The sequence below is a fragment of the Corvus kubaryi genome, unplaced genomic scaffold (assembly GCF_017639235.1).
Source record: "Corvus kubaryi isolate FWS band 111438036 unplaced genomic scaffold, C.kubaryi_AGA036_p1.0 37312, whole genome shotgun sequence".
Classification (NCBI taxonomy): domain Eukaryota; kingdom Metazoa; phylum Chordata; class Aves; order Passeriformes; family Corvidae; genus Corvus; species Corvus kubaryi.
In genome coordinates, this window is record NW_024581098.1 from 1197092 (window position 1) to 1217747 (window position 20656).

General features: G+C 38.3%; 1 protein-coding gene across 1 annotated transcript in view; it reads left to right on the forward strand.

The window, feature by feature from the left end:
• Window positions 1-20656, forward strand: part of ALKAL1 (ALK and LTK ligand 1) — a 37129-nt gene that overhangs the window by 1962 nt on the left and 14511 nt on the right. The window lies entirely within an intron of this gene.

Consider the following 20656-nt stretch of genomic DNA (forward strand, 5'->3'; position numbering starts at 1 on the left):
CGGAAAGCGGGTCGGGGGATGCCCTGCCATCGTCCCGGAGCTGCCACGAGGTGGGCTCTGCCTTTGCTGAGTTCGACCCCCCTGAGGGCAGCGCAGCCCAGCCCCGCTCCCCAGCTGAAGCTGTGGGGGTATCCGAGACGGAAGGCAGGAGAGGGTCACTGGGGCTTCGGCACCTTCGGCCGGGAGGTCAGCTGCGGCCACCATTGATCCCTCAGAGCAAGCCTTCCAACTTCCCTATACTGCAGCGCAGCACTGGGGGCCCCGTTTCTCCCCAAACTTAGGACTGCTCCTCTGATCTGCACAAAGAGCATAAATGACCAATCTGAGCGACAGCTGTCTGGACGTACTCCTTTAAACTTCCTCTTCAACTTTGCTGCTTCTCGTGTGATGCACTTCTCTAGTTTTGCAGGGCAGGTGCAGAAGATCCAGACTGTGCTGGGCATGGGGCTTATTTCACCTTTCAGAGGATGCTCAGACTGGGGCAGGGAGCCATCTCCAGAACTGGCACGGGCCAGGCCTGGCAGTGACAGCAGGGACAGTTCAGGGCCAAGCACAGCTGCCTGCTGATACTCACACTGTCCTTGGCTAGGAGACTGACACTGCTAGGTTTGATGCAGAGCCACGCAAAAACATTTCGTACTGGAGCGGAGCTGCCTGAGGAGTTTGCGTGGGTTAGGATGGTGCAGTTCTGCAAAAAAAGGAGAATCTAGTGACTGTCCCTGGCTGTAGCCCACTAATATTTTTCTCTTGTTGCCTGTCACAGACCTTGCTGGAGAGAAACCAAACTGAGGGAACCCAGGGAAGTTCGGTTTCTTAGGGATTTGTGTCCCTGGAGAGCGCCCTTGTGGCTGATGGCTGGCAATGGATGAAGCTGAGATGCAGCCCTGCCCAAGTCTCACTGGTAGACTTACTCTTTTCTGTTCAGTAGTCCGTTTTAAAGGAAATTAAGCCTAGTTTTGGAAAATCTTGAAGTTGCATGACAAATTCAGAAGTTAATAGGTGAATAACTGATTGGTAGGGCAGCACTTGCACAGGGAGATTGCTGCACATTCTAAGGAAACTGGGCCAAAATTTATCAATCAAGAAGTAATCAATGCTCTGGCCTTGAAGCTTCTCAGTGTGATCTGCTCCGGGTATTGGACTGTACATCACTAAGGGGTTGTATTGTTCCAGTGAACTTCCAGATATTCTTGCCTTTTCAGACTGTAAAGTCTCTGGTAGTTATGGAAAACCAACCCAAACCAGATTGCCACAGATTTGTGTGCTGACTGGAAAAGATGGTGCAGGTTATCAGCATGCCTGGTCAGAGGTGTTTATTTACTGTGGCTTGAATACTTTATGTGCTGTGGGCAAGACCTCAGCCCAAGAAAAAAATGTTAAATGGTCTTTTCAAGGCAGAATACATGAAGGCTTACATTCTTCTTTTCAAGAGAATGAAAGACAGAATAGTATAAATCTGAGAATTACTTTCAGGTTTATACTTTGCAATAATTATTGGAATAACTACTAGTATCAGGTGGCTTGAAGAAAATTCTATTTTAGACAACAGTATCTCCCATGTGAGATATTTGCTCTTAACTAAATAATTCTTTTAACTATAGAAAGCATAAATATTTCATAATATTTATATAATTTTGAAGGGGAATTTTCTTGAATCTATCAGTTTTATACACTGTAAGATTTTGTTTTCTGTTAGTTGTTACTTTTAGTAATTATGTTGTACACAAAAGAAACAGCTGAACTTCCTTAGAGAAATTCTCCAGTTGTCCCCAGTGTAGGTGCAGTGTCCTATGGGCAGCCACAAAGGTAGCTTTCTCTTCAGCCTGAAAGAGCAGATCTACAGTTTAAATAATAGTCACATTTTTGGATTCATCTCATTTTTAGTTACCAATACCAAGGATACAAATTAGCACCTGTTGTGACGGTGTGTACTTGCTTTGTTGGATAGAAGAATGTGACACAGCTTTTGTTACAAGTCATTAACTCTTTTTTTTTATAATGCCTGTCACCAACACATTAATGGCAGCTTTTTACTCCAGCTGGTATTACCTGTTCATCAGCTGAACAGAGCAGCTTATCTTCCCCTCAGACAGGAAAGTCGTTGCATTCAGTGGAGTACTCAGCCAAGCATTTGAAACTGGAGTTACATATTTTGATTGTCTGTAGCTGCTGAAAATCAAACCCAAGTGTCTGATTTAAAAGACAGTTGAGCAGCTAATTACTTCTTTGTTTGAAACAAAAAAGCATCCGGAATAGTGCTGTATACAGAACAGAGAATGCAAGACAAATAATTTCTGTGTGTTTTCTCTTTTTCTTTTTTATTTTCTGAGGATGCTACTCTGTATCATCAATGAGTTGAATAGCAGGAGTACTGAAATGTACTTCCCCTCCTGTTCTCTCATTCCTTCACTCTCAGGACTCTCTCCAGCTTTAGTCTAGCCACTCGCTGAGCCGCACCTCCACCCTCACCTTTCTTTTATTTCATTTAAGGCCTTGGTTAACTATTTGTATAGTGAGAAAGCTGACCTGGAGTACCACTGGGTGAATTCTAGGAGCAGCACAGGGTGAGTGGCTGCAGCACATATCCAGGGGTGAGGTTTGAGAGGGGATAGGACCTCCTCCATAGTTTTATGGGGTCCCGCTCATTTAGCTCAGGCCAAATGGGAAAGCACAGCACCTATAGGGTGTCTTTGATGAGGCAGGAAAAAGAAGAGTGAAACCCTTAACTGTCAGACATGGTGCATGTACCACTCAGTTATAGATGAATATGTAGGATATAAAAGTGAGAGTGGTTTTGGTCTGTGATATGCCATCTGGATGTGGCTAGCAGGTGGTTCACAGACAGGTTCTGGGCTAGAGCTATGCCATGGGAATAAGAGTTGTGCTCTACTTCATGTGGTTTTGTCACAGAGCAAAGGGGCATGACTGAAGTAGAGTGGACACTCAAAGCTGCCCTGCTGTGTTGGGCCAGTGAGATGCTGTGACCTGCCTGGAAAGGACTCTTTAGGTCCTTCTTCCCCCTTAATAATCAAGGTTATATTCCATGTCATGTGCTTCTTAACCATAAGCAAATTTGTGTCATGGTTCTTGTAGGACCCAGGACACTCACATATGCAATAGAGATACCAGTTTCACCATCACTTCAGCTGTCTTAACTTCTTATCTCTTTTATCCCTACATGTTCAAAAGTCTTATCTGACACAGATCTGTCCCTGTTTTTCTTGGTGACCTGATTAAGGAGAGTGAGCACTTACTCTGAAGAGTACCTTTAGATGAAATTCCAACAAACCAAAAAGCAATCTTTGTTTTTTCTAGGATTCCTGGTAGGATGTCACTAAAAATACAAATTGTTCCTTTGAATTATTATATCCAGTGGGATTAAATTTTCTGTCATAACATCCTTTACTTGCCTGATTTCCATGAAGTTTCTATGCTTGAGTGTGATTTTTTTTTTCACTAAGAGATGTCTCAAAGTGTTTTAAGCTTAGTGATGAAAGCTCTTCAATGGGTAATCTTTTTTATAACTATCCCCTGCTTCTGATGCATAACTGTGGTCAGCTTTTTTTATGAAGAAAACATGTATTTTCACAAAGAGAAGATTCAGCTTCAGGTTATTTTTGGATGTCAAGTCAGGGGAACTAGAATAGTTTGTCATTCTTCTTAGATTTTCTTTGTTACATTTATCCAAACACTTTCCTCAAAACCAGAATAGCTTCCATGTAATTAGATTTAAAGAAATATTGAGAAATAAAAAAATCTGCATTGTCTGTTCTTTCCTTACCTATTGCCCACCACAGTGGAGAAAGGAGCTATCTAAACTTACAAGGGTTAGGGGGCTGAAATTTCCTTTTTGTCCTGGGAGACCAACAAGACATTTTAAAACATTTTGAGTAGTTATTTTTCAAGCATGAAGGAATGAAGATAAATATTGCTCTCAGTTTATGAGTATGTTCAAATTAGCCTCCTGAGCATATCTACTTCAGATTTAGAATAACATATCAGAGGAGAGAATTTGGCCCTCAAAATATTTAAACTTTGAGATTACACTTAGGAGTTCAGTTTTATGCCAAAATTTCTTACACATCAGCAGCAGAAAACTGTAAGTTGTCCTATGACATAGTGCTAGTTTAACCATTATTCATAATGAATTAGATTTGAAAGATACATTTGAGGTTTATTTTAGTTTGGGGTTAAACCAAACCCATGTATCCTATGTAAGGTGTAAGAAAAGTTTTGGTTTTTTTCCTCACTTAAAAAGATCTCCTGTAGGTGTGGTGATAGTTACAGCTGGAAGTCCCTAATTCTACAAGACCTGCTGTGCCTAATACTAAACTGCTTCAGTGAATGTAATTACAGATCTGGAATAAAAAAAGGAGACCATTGAGGAATGTAAACTTTGTCTCTAAGAAATTAAAATGTATGGTATGACATAACACAGAGTTCTTTGTAATGCTTAAGCCTCATCTGATTATTATTTCTGTTAATAAGCTAGCTTTTTTTTTTTTTTTTTTCCCTTTCTTACTGTATTGTGTTAATAGGAATTAACACATTCAGGAGACTTAAAAGAAGATGAGAGTTAATAAAAATGACATTCTCCAAAATCACATTTACCAAAACAAACATTATCTTAGAAATTAGCAAAATAGTGGTTGAAATTGGTTTAAAAAAAGAATAACTGTTACATTAAAACAATCCAAATAAATTCTTGTGATCTGTAGTAATCATTCCTCATTCTATAACTGACATTTTTGAATTTTTACAGTCAAGCTGGTAGGTAGGCTTTTCTGAAACAAAACAAGGCAAATATATTCTGCTTTTGAAAGCTTAGTATAAGCCGTATTCCAAATGGTTTAGGGGCTTGTTTTTCTTTATTTTTAATGAGGTGGACATGATATGGAAATAAATTCTAAGTTTGTATATTCCAGATCTAGTGACTAAAAGAAAATATATTCTCATAGATTAACAAAGGTAATTAAATATCAAATACTATTCCTCTCAGCAGAACATCTATATGGCAGTGTCCTTGGGACAGGGCAACTGGCTTGAGTGCTGGAGGGAGTGAAGATTGCAGAGGGCAATATGCTTCCCAGGCCAGTGGTTACTGGGCCAGGATTGGAGGGGCTGTCAGGGTCTTGCCACACCATGAGGCAGAAATATAAACAGTCCCAGTGAGTTCAGTGGAAATAACCATTATCTCTGCTTGTACCACGGTTAGGTGTCAGTTCCACCCAAAAAATACAAGTGGGCAGGATGAATTTTCATTTCCTTTGATGAAAGGAAATCCCAAATGGTGCTGAGATTGTATACTCCTTCAGCCTTCAGTCCTATGCAGTGCTTGAATCAATCATGATTGTGATTGCTTTGCTATCTGTCACACCACTGCTACATTCCTTTCCCTGCCTGCATGGGTTTTTAGGGGTATTGTGTAATATGCCTTTTAGCAGCAATACTCTATGTTTGGCAAACATAATTCCCAGACAGTAGAGCCAGGCCACTGAACAAAAGACATCTGAAATCTAGGATAAGCCATAAGTCTTCCATATCATGGTGGAGAATGTCAAGCCCTTGGACCAACTCTGAGAGCTGATGAGGGAGTGAGCAAAGATAAAAAAAAGTAGTTGTTACGTACAGGGAGACTTAAAATATAATGAAGTACGTCAGAGCAATCCTTCAGATGAAGTGGTCTCCAAGGGGCTTTCCTCTCATTCCCTTTAATCCCAGCGAAGGGCACTCGATATCTGAGATGTGCTGTCCTGGCACAAGAAGGGAGAAGCCTTGTTGAACTGCAGTACCCTGAGCAGCAAACATTTCAGAGTGCACTGTGCTGTCTCAGGAGCAAGATAGGATGTCAGCATATAGAAAAGCTCTTCTGTTGAGCTATTGCTTTAATCAAGATGAGGACATCTTCTGGATTTTGTTTTTGTCCTATTTCATATTTTTATAAAACTTCTATTTAGCATGACAAGACACACAATTACTAATGTGTGCAGTTCTGGCTCCAGAAAAGTGAATGTCAGAATTTTCACTGTATTACACCAGGATTGGGCCTGAAGTATGCCAGGATTCCTCCAATATGCAGGGAAGAGAGCAACAAAGAAAACAGAAGTTTGTTTCAAAGTAGATCTTCCTGCATTACTATCTGTAATTCAGGAGCAGCATGCATTTTGAATTAGTCCAGCTTGGCCCTGAGCCTGTGAACAAACTAAAGAGCTGATATATTTCGTGTGGTTTTCTTCTTTCCATTAGGCACAATTTGATTTTTCTATCAGAAAAGAATGGCAGGTCTCTGTGTTTTTGTGGTTTGTTATTTCAGGTGTTAGTCTGCCAGGGAAAGCCTCTGAGGAGAATGACAGTGCACAGGGTGTAAGGCTTTGTAATACATTTATTTTTGATAAATAGCCTTTAGCCTTGAAAATACACTGCTTCATGTGTGGAGATGATGTTGCTTTTTAAATAACTATGTATACAGGGAGAGAGATTTAAGAAGAGATGTATACATACATCCATACATCAAGGCACACAGACTCCTCTTCTAATTAATAGGGTTTGAGGGCAATTTGTATGAGAATGATGTGATGTTTCAGACCCACATGTGATTTAAGAGTTACCAGTGTGACTTACAAAGGCTTTGTTCTGGGCATAGGGCAGTGATATGGGTTACACATCATAAAGTCACCCCAAGACAGGCTTATATTTTTCAAAGTGCTTATCACAGTATAAAAACAATTGCATAATAGTAGTCACTGTGGAAATCTATAAGCAAAACTTCATAACCAATGAGGTACCCGAGAAAGATGCACCATCTACAAAAAGAGCCACTGAAGTGCTGCAGAGAGAAGGGGGTGACTGGTTCCATGCCTAAAGTATATGTAAGGCCACTGTCTGCATTGGGATAATTTTATTGTTAAAGAAGATCTCTCCAAGTGATCTGAAAGGAGTTTGTAGGAAGGGGAAAATATCCCCCTTATTAACATCTGTTTTCCAGGGAACTAAAATTTTTGGAGTTTTATCTCCTACATTTCACGGAAGTTAAAAAAAACCAAAAACTGAAATGTGACCATACCCTATGTTAATAATTTGTAACACTTGCTTTAAAACATACCACATAAATACACTTTAATAGTCACAGTAAATATCTTCTTTTTCATTGCATGCATTCAGGTGACATTGTACTGAAAAAAAAAAAGAAAGCTCAGCTGTTGCTTATGTTTGGTTTTGATGGTTGATGGTTAGGCTTTTCTATTCAATTTAAGGATGACTGCTTCATTTTGTCACTTGTGAATTAGAGGTTACTACTTTTGTGGAAGTCCTACAGGCTATTTACTCAAGTTTGGTGGGTTTTTAATGTCGGTCAATTGGAAAACAGTTGCTCTAGTGAGGGGTTTAATTGGCTATTGATTGCCTACTGAGGGCATAGTTCTTTAGGTTATAAACAAGATTTAACACACGAAGGATCCAAGCATTTGATTGATTAGTGGCCATTTTTATATTATTGTATGTTTTGTTATGTCTGCTGTGCAAAAAATCATTTATGTGCTGTGCTCCACTGATTTTACCAAAACAGTGCATAAAAATGTGTTTAATACAAGCTTTAACACCCGTGAAAAATACTGTTTGAAGTTACAAACTGTGGCTACTTTTTGATCATAATACTTTGTTTTTAAACATACAGTTAAAATGTATGTAGTCAAGCAAAAACCACTCATGGTAAAGGCACAGTTTTGAATACAAAGAATATTTAAACTTTTTAAAAAAATTTTCTTGTTGATGTTTTTTTAAAAGCCTACTAAGTCTTTCTTTCTCAATCCAAGTAAATTGGTTCAGTTGCATTTTAGTACATTCTATCTTACTACATTATTTGAAATCTGTGTCTTTAACTTAAAGAAAAACGTTTACAGTTACATCAGCAAAGCAATCATTGTCATGTTCCTTGCAGATTTTAGACAGAATCCTGAGTGACATAGCACAAATCTAATTAAGGCTTTGCTACTCAAATTATTTTCTCCTTTTTCACTCAAGCCTGTAAAATAAAGTGAAAAGCAAACTAAAACCCTACTGGAAAACAGTCCGAAACTTTTTCTTCCCTAACCTTTGCTGTTTATGATGTGTTTCAGTAATAAGAACCTTTGAAATGAAGTGTTAGAAAATGCATCCTTGTCAGTGTATATGGCAGTGGTGGATGTATGCCCTGGATTAGTAAAACCCTTAAATCCCATTGGATTAAAATGAGTAAGGAGATAGCTGTGATGTTATTACTCTAATCATGATAGAGTAATTACTTCTTTGTCTGTTAATGACATAGCATGCCTAACACATGAGAGACTTCTCTGCTGTCACAGAAATTTCAGTTTAGGAAATTCAGGAGAAAGATTTCAGAACTTGTCTTTTACATAGTAGACAAAGAGTTATGGCCAAAACATACTAATTATGAGGATTTCTTATGGTCTCCAGGGAGATCTTCTGGGCCAGAAGACAATCTAGAGTAGGCTAATTGCTTGCATTTAATACTATGCGCCTGAATTTTGAATGGACCTGTTAGTCAGTAGTAATTTAGCAAGGTACCACAATTTGGGCTTCCCATTGTTATAAGATCAAGTTCCAAGTTTGTATGGGAAGTTAACATATACAGATTTCCCCCTTTATTCAGTAACAAGTCACTTTTCCAGATATCAGGCAATTTTCGTTCTTTCAGAAAAGGGATTACTATAAAATACATAGTTTGTGTGTATAAGACTAGCAAAGGTACAGCAAATTTACACTCAGATCTACTTCTCGTGAACAGGGTGACTCCACATTACCTACATGGTGGAGTCACTCCATGTGTGTATGTGTGATTCAGCTCTATGGAAATATGGAGGATCACTTATATAAGATGAAGTCAGGGCTTTCAAAATCCTTGATGCAAATACAAACTACACATTTATACTGAAGTCCACTGTCCCAGAACTGAGCTGCACCTCCAGAAAAGCCTTGCTTCTCCTTCTTTACTTTTGGCTGGGATAGCTGTTCCTTTCCTGTCAGAACAAGGAGTGAAAAAAAGGAGAAAATCTGGAGATTAAGTGTTACAAACATGTTAAGTCTTATCTTAGGATAAAGAGAAAACCTCTCAAGTGTTAAGGGTACCACTTTCTCTGCAGTTACACTCTATCTCAGAATCCCAGAATATTATAACTGTGACAATAGTATTAAAAAATCAGGGAAAGGTTAAAGTTGCTCAGTACCAAGATATGGAAAGTGTTTTCTGCTTTTTTAAGGTCAGCTGTTTCTGCTCAGCACCTTTTGGCCCACTGAAACGTATGGTTGCATGTATGTTACACCTGTTTATGATCCTTGAAGATAAAACCTCCAGTATTAGTATGTCTAAGTAGCTCACTATCTTTGATTCATTTATATGTAACACTCAAAATATTTTGATCTTAGTTATACGTTATAAGTGGTCTCCTTATGCAACTATGATAGGGTAAAATGACCTCAGCCTGAGTATAAACCTGACATATGATCACTGGGAACACCTTTAAAGCCGTTGTTTGGGATAAAGTATTTATAATGGAGAAATGGTGTATTATTAATCCATTTGTGGTAGTTCTGTATCTGTTCGAATTTGGAAAGAAATAGAAACATTCCTAAAATAAGCACAGGAAATGTAAAGTACAGTTAAACATTATCATTTGCACAGCAATCAACCTGGAGCCTATGCATATTTAGAAAAAAGAGCAGGGTCTAATTAAGCTCTGGCAAACTCGATTCTATTTCCTTTCACACCAGTAGAGTTTGCCTGTGTTTGTCAGTGCTGAGTTTGGCTTGTACGCAGTTAAGCACATGTCATCAGTTTTCATTCAGTCCATTCAACTAGTTCATATATTGCCTTTGATGTATTGCAGCTGTTCTTGTGTTTAATTTATGCAAATATTCCAGAATCTACATTTATTACCAGCCATGATAGCTCAGAGTGCTTTGCATAGAGTCCTGCAGAGTTGCACAAAGTGAATTTCCTCTTAATACTTATCTATATGTAGTCTCTGTATCTTATTCTAAGAGTGGTTTTGCCTTCAGTCAGGAGCCCTCCAATAACTTCCCAGGCATAATTTGGAGTCTCTGGATTCATCTGAAATACCTTCCGTGATAGTTTAGTGATTCCAAGTAGCTGATAGGTGAATTAATGGAAATTGTTTTCTGTTATAGAAAAAAAAATTATGAATAGGGAAAGATAGCTTCAGTAAATAATGCCTTGGATAGTTTGACCAGTCTTTCCTATATGTCTCAATCTTTTCAGTGAATTATCCTTTTGTAAGTTTAATGAACAATTAGTATGGTAATGCAGCTTTCTTCTTGGAAAGGGGCAAGTACATATTCACAGCTTTAGTATTCAAAATAGCAAGGGTTTCATAATACGTTACATTTTCTCATTTGGATTGTTTGAGGGATATGCTATCCTGTTTGTTAGATTTTCTTAAAAAAAGAGGGATCTTTTGCATAAAGTCATACATCAGATCTTTAATAGTTTCGAGATTTTTTTCTTTACTTTTTGTGCCAGTTTGGACAAAATAAATATATGTTTTAGTGTTTTCCATGTTCACATCTCTGACAGAGGAGAAAAGAAAAAAGGTGAAGTATGCACATAATGCTAATCTGTATGTGTGTGGTGCTGTTCCAGAATCTCATAATGCTAAGTATAGTTGTTAAATAAGTTTTTATACTTCAAATGAAAACAACAGAATATGTTGACCTAGACCCTTATCCATTCTAGTTTTAACTGTTTTCTAAAGTGATCGCTAATAGCAATGGCAAAAAAGTAACCATATACACTACATTTGGCTTATTTCTTGATCTCACAGCGTTTTCTGATGGAAATAGGGATTTGCTGAGAGGGAAAAAAAGAAATCCATCCTTCTTAATGTTCTTTTGCCAAGCTAATATAAGGGTCTCCACAGGCAAGGATTAACTAATACAAATATGCTTTCTGAGCAGCTATTGAAGAATTACTAATATACATAATTACAGCTGAGTTCAAGATATCCAACCTTGTAAATACGTCCTGTTATAATTTTGTTACGTTTGACTGAAGCCCTAGGAGAAGCCAATGTTTCAATCTCTTTGTTCAAGTCTTAATGAATTATTGGAAAGTGGCTGATTAAAAAGCATTGGATCAGAAGAGGCTGCTGCATTCTGAATGTTGCTCTCTTTGATGTTGTTTACCTCCCAAGCTGACTCATTTCCTTGGCCAACAATCTCGGCCCATGAAGCTGTGAGCCTACTTTGTTGGACCATTATATTGCGCTTGGAAGACAAATGTGGTAGGTAGCTGTTTAGTGAATATTTTAAGAGATCATTGGAACTCACACTTTAGAATAGAATTCTCCCCAGAGGTGGGGCACAACTATATGGTAGCTAAAGGGCATACAACAAAATAAGTGGGATGCTCAAGGAGACCTTTAGTTTCTTCTTAGAAACCACAGTTTCCACACTTTTTTTTTTTTTTTCCTGTTTGGTAAACCAGTTTGCTACCAGTTTCCAGTTGCCTCTGAAATGAACGACTCTTCAGCTGTCCAAGGCAGAGTCTATAATGTGAAAATATCTCACACAGATGCTGCTGTGTGCCACTGGGGAAGAGCTGTGGCCTACACTATGTGCCAGCATATACTTGTGGAGAGCTCCAGGTTTCAGTTAATCAAAAAAGAGCACAGGCATGAGGGGTTAGGATGTGAGTGGATCTCATCTTGAGACTGGAGTCAGATCCTTGACTAGTTCCTCGACAGTGTGAACCTATTCAAAGACGTGGATGAAGTTTGAAGAATTGGTGGTCCCTTCACAATGTCTTAGCATTGTTCTATTACTTCCCACAGTGCACGTAGGAGGCAGTCCCCCCCGTGAGCATTCACATTTCTCAGTAGATCAGTTCCACACTGCATTGTTGGTTAAAGTGAACTCAAATAAGAGCAGTGTTAAACTGCATCCTGATTTTTTTCATCTCCATTAAACTAGTTTCACTTAAGGTTCTTCTCATTGGATGCATCCATTACAATAATGTAGAAGGAGCCATAAGGTTCCCCACTCAGGCAGTGGTTGAAAAACACTCTTTTCAGATTGTGTGGAATTTTTCAGTTGAACCTGTCTTCAGGTCATCCTTTCATGCAGCCTCTCCTCTCTTGGAGTGGAGAGAGGGAAGTTGGCATGCTTGATTGATGGTCTTTTCTTTAGAGATGACCTTGCACTATGGTTAAATTAGTAAGCATGGCCTGCACAGATAGAAGTGACCCGGAGTTCATGAGTTCAGAACTTCTGAGGTATCTCATTGGTAACATGCCTTGGAAGGATCCTCTTCCTCTTCAGGTGTCTTCTGAAATTCCACAGAAGGAGCATCAGAGCAGACTGTGCTTTTACTTCAGTTACAGTAACCTAAGGATTATTTTAAATTAACCATATAGATTTAATTTGAAGAGGCAAGTATACAGGCTAAGGATATTTGAAGCACAGTGATGAGGGCTGTAGCCCAGACCCAGGAATTCAATCTTTCTCATAAGAGTATGGTAAAGATTCAGAGGGTGCAATAGAGGAGGAAATAACATGAAAGCTGATTTTGCCAGACAGGTAAAGACTTATTCATGCTGAGGGAATCTCCAGCTGGGAAAATCCATGGTTGTTATAGCCTTTGTGCCACCAGAACAGAAAAAAGGGTAGGCTCAGGGAAGAGAATCTGGCTCAAAGAACTTAAAATAAATATCAGATGTCAGAGCTGTGACTTAATTGTTTAGCTAAGTAGATCATGTGAATTACACACAGATTGAAGACCTGGTTTTGCTCCTGTTGAAATCAAGGAGAGCAGAATCAGGGCATACTCTCCTTCCAGTGTTTTTCTGTCCTCAAAAATGTGTTATTTGAGAGTACACCAGCTCCTAGAATAATGGTACCAGTTGAGAATCCATAGAGCTGCTTCTACACAACTGCTTTGTGGTTTATTGTATAGACAAAAGCTAAGAGTCTAAACAGAATGCATTTCCTTGGCTGCTCTTTGTTTTTATTCCAAAATTTGACGTTCAAACAATGGCTTCTGTGGCTGACCATGGAAACTGGGACTCCAGGTTCAGACAGTGGTTTTTGACAGATGCCAGTCTCAAAGAGATACATCAAGATATATCTGTATTTTCCTCCCTTTATTGTAGTCTTGCAATACAGCTCTGCCACTTTGGGAACTAGACCCATGCCCCAGCTCAAAGACATTAGCTTATAAATATCCCCTTGGGAAATTGTAGTTTTGAAAGACTTACAACTTCATAGAGATTTTTTTTTCTTGTAATGAACATGCAAGAGATGTTTGTTACTTTTATGAATAAAAGGAGAAAACTTTTTATTAATCTCACCATTACACATTAATGAATGCTTTCTTTAGTATTTTAAAATTCTCTTTTAAAAAACCCCAAATAAAACCCAATATTTAAATCATGAAGGCTTTATAGAAGTGAGGAAACTATCCAAATAAGGACAGTAGCACCTGAAAACTTGAAAGGAATTTTAAGTTGCAACCAGAATTATATTTCTTGGAGCTGACTGACAATCTTACATTTATGAAGAACAGGATGGTTTTGGGAGAAGGCTTCACATGTGCAATTGAAGTTCATTTCTATTACCTGGCTAAGATCCTTCACATAATACTAGTGACAAGGTAAAATACTGGTAGATGTGACAGAAAGAAAAATGTTTGGAAACATCTACAGCCAATTAACAGACTGACATATATTTGTACAAATGCTGTCTGGATGATGAATGACTTGGTGGAGCATGTAACTGATGACATTGTAAAGGAACAGAGCATAGAGAATTTATTTAGTATCATATTTCTGGACATACTTGGAAGATACTATGGGAAATAGTCTGATTTAGATAGGGCAGTTTTTAGGTGCTGGGTTTTGCATTCATACTGCAGCTAGGGCTCAGCTTCTTCAAGTTCATGATGATGATAATACCATTACAGCAGTCTTTTCACCAAAAGTGAGCTGTGATTTCTTTTTCTGAGAAATAACAGTGTCTAAGCACTCAGTGATCAATTACATTTCGTTCACAAATGGTGAATTAATCAAAGAAAAATCAAAGTTTGAGGGGAAGAGGAGGAGCATAATATTCCCAGTGTTGAAAAACCTGGATAGTTCACAGCAGGCAAAACTATCCTCCCCATTCCCTGTCCACCTATCCTGACACTTCAGACATGATTAAATGTTTCTTCTGTAGCTTGAGTGAGTTAGCTCCCTCCAGCCTCAGGTTATGTCCTTCCCACAGTTCAGTGCCCAGTCTTGGAGGAGCCAACTCTAGGGATAATCTGTTGCCCTTAAGAGGATGTTGAACTGGATGTTGGCAAGCCCTTTCAGGCCGTAAATAGTCATTGCTCTGCTGAGGTGGGAAGGCCTCCCTGGAATTACTGTTCATGCCGTTAGTTGTCTTCATAGCAACGATTGCGAACTATTCCTGTCACTCTCTGTTCCCACTCAGCTCAGCAGAGTCCAGACGAGGTGCGGAGGGCAAGCAGGGCACAGGGGAGGGGAGAAGGCAAAGGGCAATGGCTTGGCAAGAGTAGGGCAGGGACGGGCAAGAGTGGGGGAAGTATCAGTCTGGGTCCTTACCACGGATGTGAACAGATCTGTATCATCCTCCCCTGATTGCAAGTCAACCTTTTCTGCTTCTAAGGCTACTGAAGGGCCTTGGTTAAAAATAGTTTTCCTCTATAGCTTCTGAAGGATTGACGTTGGTATGAGTAAAGGTAGGAATGTGTCTTGTATCCATTGAAAGTGCTCCAAGTGATACAAGATGAACACCAAATGCTCCTATGCCTGTTTCTCCTACTTTGGTTCTCTTACATCTGGATGAATTTTCCAGTCTCTGCCCTCGTACTATTACAGGTGCTTTTACTTTTGAACAGTATGGTTCAAACAGTATGTCCATCACAGAGAGTGGGGAACTGAGACTACATGAGCAGTTGTGGTATCTCAAAGATGGTCATTGGACTTCAAGTCAGAAAGTTGGGAAAGGAAAGAACTTCTGTACTCTTTCCAATTAGCAGCACAATAAAATGAAAAAGAGCAAAGTCAAGTAAAATCAGTATGTGTTTGCTTTGTTTACTCTTAATTATTTGATTTTGTGAAAGTTTCTGTTGAAAACCTGATTTCACCTGAAGCATAGAAAACCCCGGAGACAAAAGTTTGTCTCAGAGGACTTCATGTCACTTCACCTCCCTCCACTTGCATGAAAGAAGGCAGGTTTCCCACAGATTGTGCTTGGGATGGGCTGTGCCAGCAAGACTGCCATGATAGCAGCCGCAATAGCACAGCATCCTTGGCCAGGGCAATCTGCTCTCACTGCGTCCTGTGATGTTTAATAGAGAGGTACAAGGATTACAGGACTAAGGGTCTTGTTTTCTCAAAAAGGACTTCATTCATTTTCTACCACAGATGAATGGAGAGAAAACTGCAGCAGTGAAGGAAATTTAGAATACAAATGAGCACAAATTTAGAATATAAATTTAGAATAGAAATGAGCACATAACGCCTTCTGAGACAGCAACACAATTGTGGCTCTGGTGCTTCAGAAAGAGAAACTTGAAAAAAATGGACTGCTTTAAAAGTTATCTGTCTCATGATGTACACCAAAGTTCATTTGCTTTTCCTAAAAACAGTGATGTTTTACAGTCTGAAATATCCAAAAAGGGCCTGGATAATGGACACTTTTTTCATAAAAACTAGCTGAATCAGTAGGATGTTACTTACAGATTTGCCAGAAATGTGGCAAGGAGTTTGAGACTTTAATTTCTAATCCCATGTACTCCTTTGTAATCTAGTAGTAAGTAAATTGAATTAGTTCTGAAACTGACTCCATTTAATGATTTGCAGTAAACAAAGAATAGGGGAGTTAGGAATAAAACATTGTAGCAAATAAATATATTTCTTCTCAAGGTTTAAGAACATGTTTTGGTTCATGGTTTACAAGCTTGCGTCATTTTTAGGTTAGATGTAGCATTTAATCTCCAGGAGAGAGGTAGTAGTAGGGATTTAAGGAGAAATTATCCCTCTTAGGTGTTCATAAGCCATAACCCAATGGGGATGATAGGACATAAATCATAACTGAGATAGTTATTTTGAATTAAAATTGGTATTTCACACTTCGAATAATTTGGCGGAAATCTATTGTATTTGTTTAATCCAGCTATCTGCTATTTCAGGAAGCACATCCGAGAATCTTGGTCATAACCTTTTCCAAAGAAATGGAATGTGCCTAGCTAATGTAAGACTTGTCTTGCCTGTTTATCAGTTATTAGAGATAAATAAGTACCCCTATATTCTTGAAGAAAGATTTGAGTCCCATCTTTTGTGTTACTATTTATATAATAGTATGTGCAGAATCTTTCGTACTATTTATAACAGCGTTGATAAAGTTTACTGCACCATTGCTCAAATAAATTTCATTAATCCAACTGAAATTAAGTGTCTCACATTTGTCATCTGTTTTCTTGGTATCCCCCTGAAGGCCTCTGTCATAACAGGACAGCTGAAAACTATTTGGGTAAAAAATGCCTTGCATAATTCTCTTGAAATTACATGAATGGGGTGTTGATGAGTGAGAGGGAGTATACAACCATCAGTGAGAGTGGAATTTGTCTCTGGTCTCTGTAAAAAGGCAGCACTTCAAATAAAATTTCAAGACTATATTTAGAAATCTTAAAAGAAATAACAAATATTCCATTCCAAGCAAAAGGTGAATAATGAGAAATTTGAAATACTTCAAATCTGTTCACATCTGTAGTGTGCAGATGTCAATCCATCAAACAAATTTTATGAGGACATATAAACATAGATCTACAGACAAAAACTAAGTGTGCTGAACTGGGAAAGCTGTATGCCTTTGCTCTCTGTATGTTTTTAATGTGCTCATTTTCACATTTTACTACCATCTGTAGGTGTCCTTATCTGGGTTTTTTTTCAGTTTTAGGAATCCCTTTGTACAATAATTCACACATTTTTTTAAATGTTCAGTATTTGCAATACTGCAATTTTGGTAGAACCAAATTGATTGCAGCTACACTCTTGTATGCCCTGTGGACATTAATCCCCCTGGGTTTAAGGGAGCAGCTGATGGAGATAAGACTTACAAGGGTGAGTAGGAGAGACGGGACATACGTGAGTAGACGTTCTGGGATAAGAATGAATGGTTGACTCTAGAGCAAAGAGAGGACAAAAATAGAAATCATGACTAAATGCCAGACTGATTTTGGAAGCTAGTGCTTCCTTTTACACCCATCTTTAGCACAGTTAATAACAACAATGATTTTTTTTAATGTAATACTCTTGACAGTGGTGACTGACTTGGTAAACTTCATCAACCATTATGAAAGCAGACCCTGTTAGGCTTTCTCTTTGGGGTCATTCTGTTGTACTTCTAAACTGCCTGATGTCACAGCCCACTTCATTACTTGAGTTCCTGATGAATATTCCAGAAAAAAACTTAAAATTCTGTATGTACAAGACAAGATATTGTGTTCATATCTAAAGTTGGGAGAATTTGAAGATATATCAGTTAATCTGCATTTAAAAAATATTATTTGCCGTCCTCACATCAGAAAAATATTACTGGAATGAATACCAAGGAAAGTAAATGTTAAGTCACTGGTTTAAGTATCCTTACAAGCACTGTTTCAGCCTGGACAAAAAATTAAACATGGAAGCATTTATCAGACATGGGAGCAGAACTAGCATTTTAGGACTTGACTAATGAGGTACAATCATATATCGCAATGTGCCTTCCAAATATTCTCTATAAATAAAGTTATAATTTGTATGGACAGCAGTTAAGTCCAGAGAGATTAGAATACTGTTTATGTCTACTCTTTGAGAGGATAAATTGACCAAGTCATTAATTATGTATTCTTAATTGCACTCTATGTGTAACCCTTAGGCTCTGGAGTACACTTTGTATTGTGGGAACTGAAAGGGCTCCCATTAGACAGGGTAATGGGTAGCCTGGTAAACTCTGCTCTCAGAGCAAGAAGGTATGCATGGGTACTTTCAGCATGTTCTACATTCAGTAGATGGCAGTGGTATGCAGTTAGATATTAATTCAGGAATTTCTCTTGAGCAGACACTCTTACCTCTGTGAATCCAAGAAGTTTTGATTTAGGGATTTATCTGAGGCTTTTTCTTCCCCAGCAAATACTGAGATACTAGATAATTCTTCACTTGCTACAGTAGAAAGTGATAAAAAATGAAAAAAAAAATTGCTAATTTATTGTAATCCTCATTACACAGCACTTGGAGGAATCTGGTAAGTTGAATTTCAAACACCAATATTACAGCCAGAAAGGAATGTGTCTGTCTGGAGCATTGACTCATTTTCCATCTATGCTCAGTATGTACACATCAAAGTCTCAAAACAAAAGTATTCAGTAAGTGGGAAATGTGTGTGTAGTAACACAGCGAGTTCTCGGAATACTGCACACAGAAATAGGTATTTTCCGTTGTCTGAAGGAATGAATTGCAGATCTAGGGGGGAAAGCAGGGTATGTGAGTTGGAGTGGGGGTATATAAACAAAAAAATTACTAAGACAATTAGAAATTATCATAAACTTAATTGTGGAAAACAAAGAAAAAGAACAAAACAAAAGCAGAAATGCAGTTTGTGTAGTAGAAATCGCAGATGAGTAGTCTAAGAGAATTAAATTACATCATTTAAGTAGATATTTTCTCATATAGCAGTTATTTCTAACACAAATAATATAAAATGTTTAATGATTTGTGATCAGTAATGATGGAAGGAGTTGCTCCTTGTTGCACAAAGCAAAGGGGTTTTTTTTCCCCTCTCTGTGGGAGACTGCAGTAAGAAAAACATTAAATCTATTAGTCTGTGAACTGAGTTGTAATACAACCACAAATTCATCCTAAGGATTTTGAGCACTCTTAAGGACCTCAGAATCAATTGGTGGTCCCTTAGTAGGGAATAAAAATATCACGCATTTTTCAACAAAGAAGTACATACTCTGTTTCTGTGCTGTTTCAGACACCACATGAGGAACCAGAGAAACATTTCAATCTATATTGATATGGCTATTGTCTACAGAACAAAAAGTAATCCCATTCTGGTAGCAATGGCATAGCAGTATAGAAAAAATAGCATTTCCAGCCTAGCCAAAGCTGCTGGAAGTCCTCAGTTTTTCAGGTAAGGACTTTGTCCAGCTCTGGCCCCAGAAGTAAGAGTTTTGTGCAATCTGGTCACAGCCAAAGAATAATAATGAAAGGAGGAAGTTAAGACCTTTTAATTGGTTGGGGTACTGAAGAAAGAAGTGTATGCTAATTGATTCAGCGATGCTTAACATCATCTGCTGCTGAGGGCTGTGCTAGGAGCTGCTCTCTCAAGCACTGGGAAACCACAGTGTGGAAAGTGCCCCAGCCAGGGATTGGGATCAACTCCCTGTGACAGCTGCCCACAGTGATGACCACATATTTCTGTCTACCTCTAGCAGTAATACCCAGGTCAGAGCTCTAAGCACACACTTCATGCTCCATTTATTCACAGGGTATTTTATCATGCAATTCTCAAGTATAACACTGTAGTCAAACACCTGTGCTTTACTCCACGCCACACTGAATTCTTATCAAATGAACATTTTTTCTCTACTAGGATGCTCTTTGCACTGTTTTCTATTTTGGGCAAAACCCTTTTTACAATTTTTTTAAACTGAGGAAGTACATCTATTTCTAAAATTCGTAGGAATACTTACGTGTGTAGATTGAGTCATGCAGAGAAAGGATGTTTTGGGACATTAAGGTTTTTGATTATATGTTGGGGTTTTTTTTAAACACTGTTTTTGTCGGATTTCACTTATATTTAGGACAATCATGCTGAGGATATTTTCATCCTGGCATTGTAATGTCATTCTATTCAGTCATCTTCCTAGCATATCACTTTACTTGGATATTATTCTCTTGTTCTTGTTGAATTTCATCTCTGTTGCTTCAGTTCTTCTGGGAACTTATAAAATTCTTTATGAATTTACATTTGAAAGATTTTATTATCACTTTTATTACCAAACATTTTATTTTCTGTGCTAACTAAACCATCTTGACATTGTTGAAAGCACGCAAACCTCCTCCTAGTATTTCCCCTTGTGGTATTGTCACAGGAGGCAGGAGTTGCTATCTTTAGGCATGGTGGAGAATTTGTAGTAAAGGAAAGATCCATCCAAATAAATGAGACTTGTCTGTGTAAGTACTCGAGACAGTTTTGCTGACAGTGTTCCAATATTTGTGGGAGCATGATATTTCAACCACAGCAAGATTTATTTGTATACTATGAACAAATACAGCCTTTGTATAAGTTGAAACTTTGGAGAGTCTTGTCCTTTAAAATGTCACATTTATTTAAAACTCTGCTAATACTGTGTTGTAAGCAGTTTCATGACATGAAGTGTTCTTTTCTAAAAACAAAACCAAAAACCAAACCCCACATGCTATTTTCATGCCAAAACATTTTGGAAGCCTGCATCTGGGTTTATAATAGAAAAGTCAACTGCATCTTACTGCTGACAATTTTCTTCTGCCATCTCACAGATAGAAAGAAGAATATGCACAACTGTAGTGGGTTGACTCTGGCTCGATGCCAGACACCTACCAATGCCACTCCA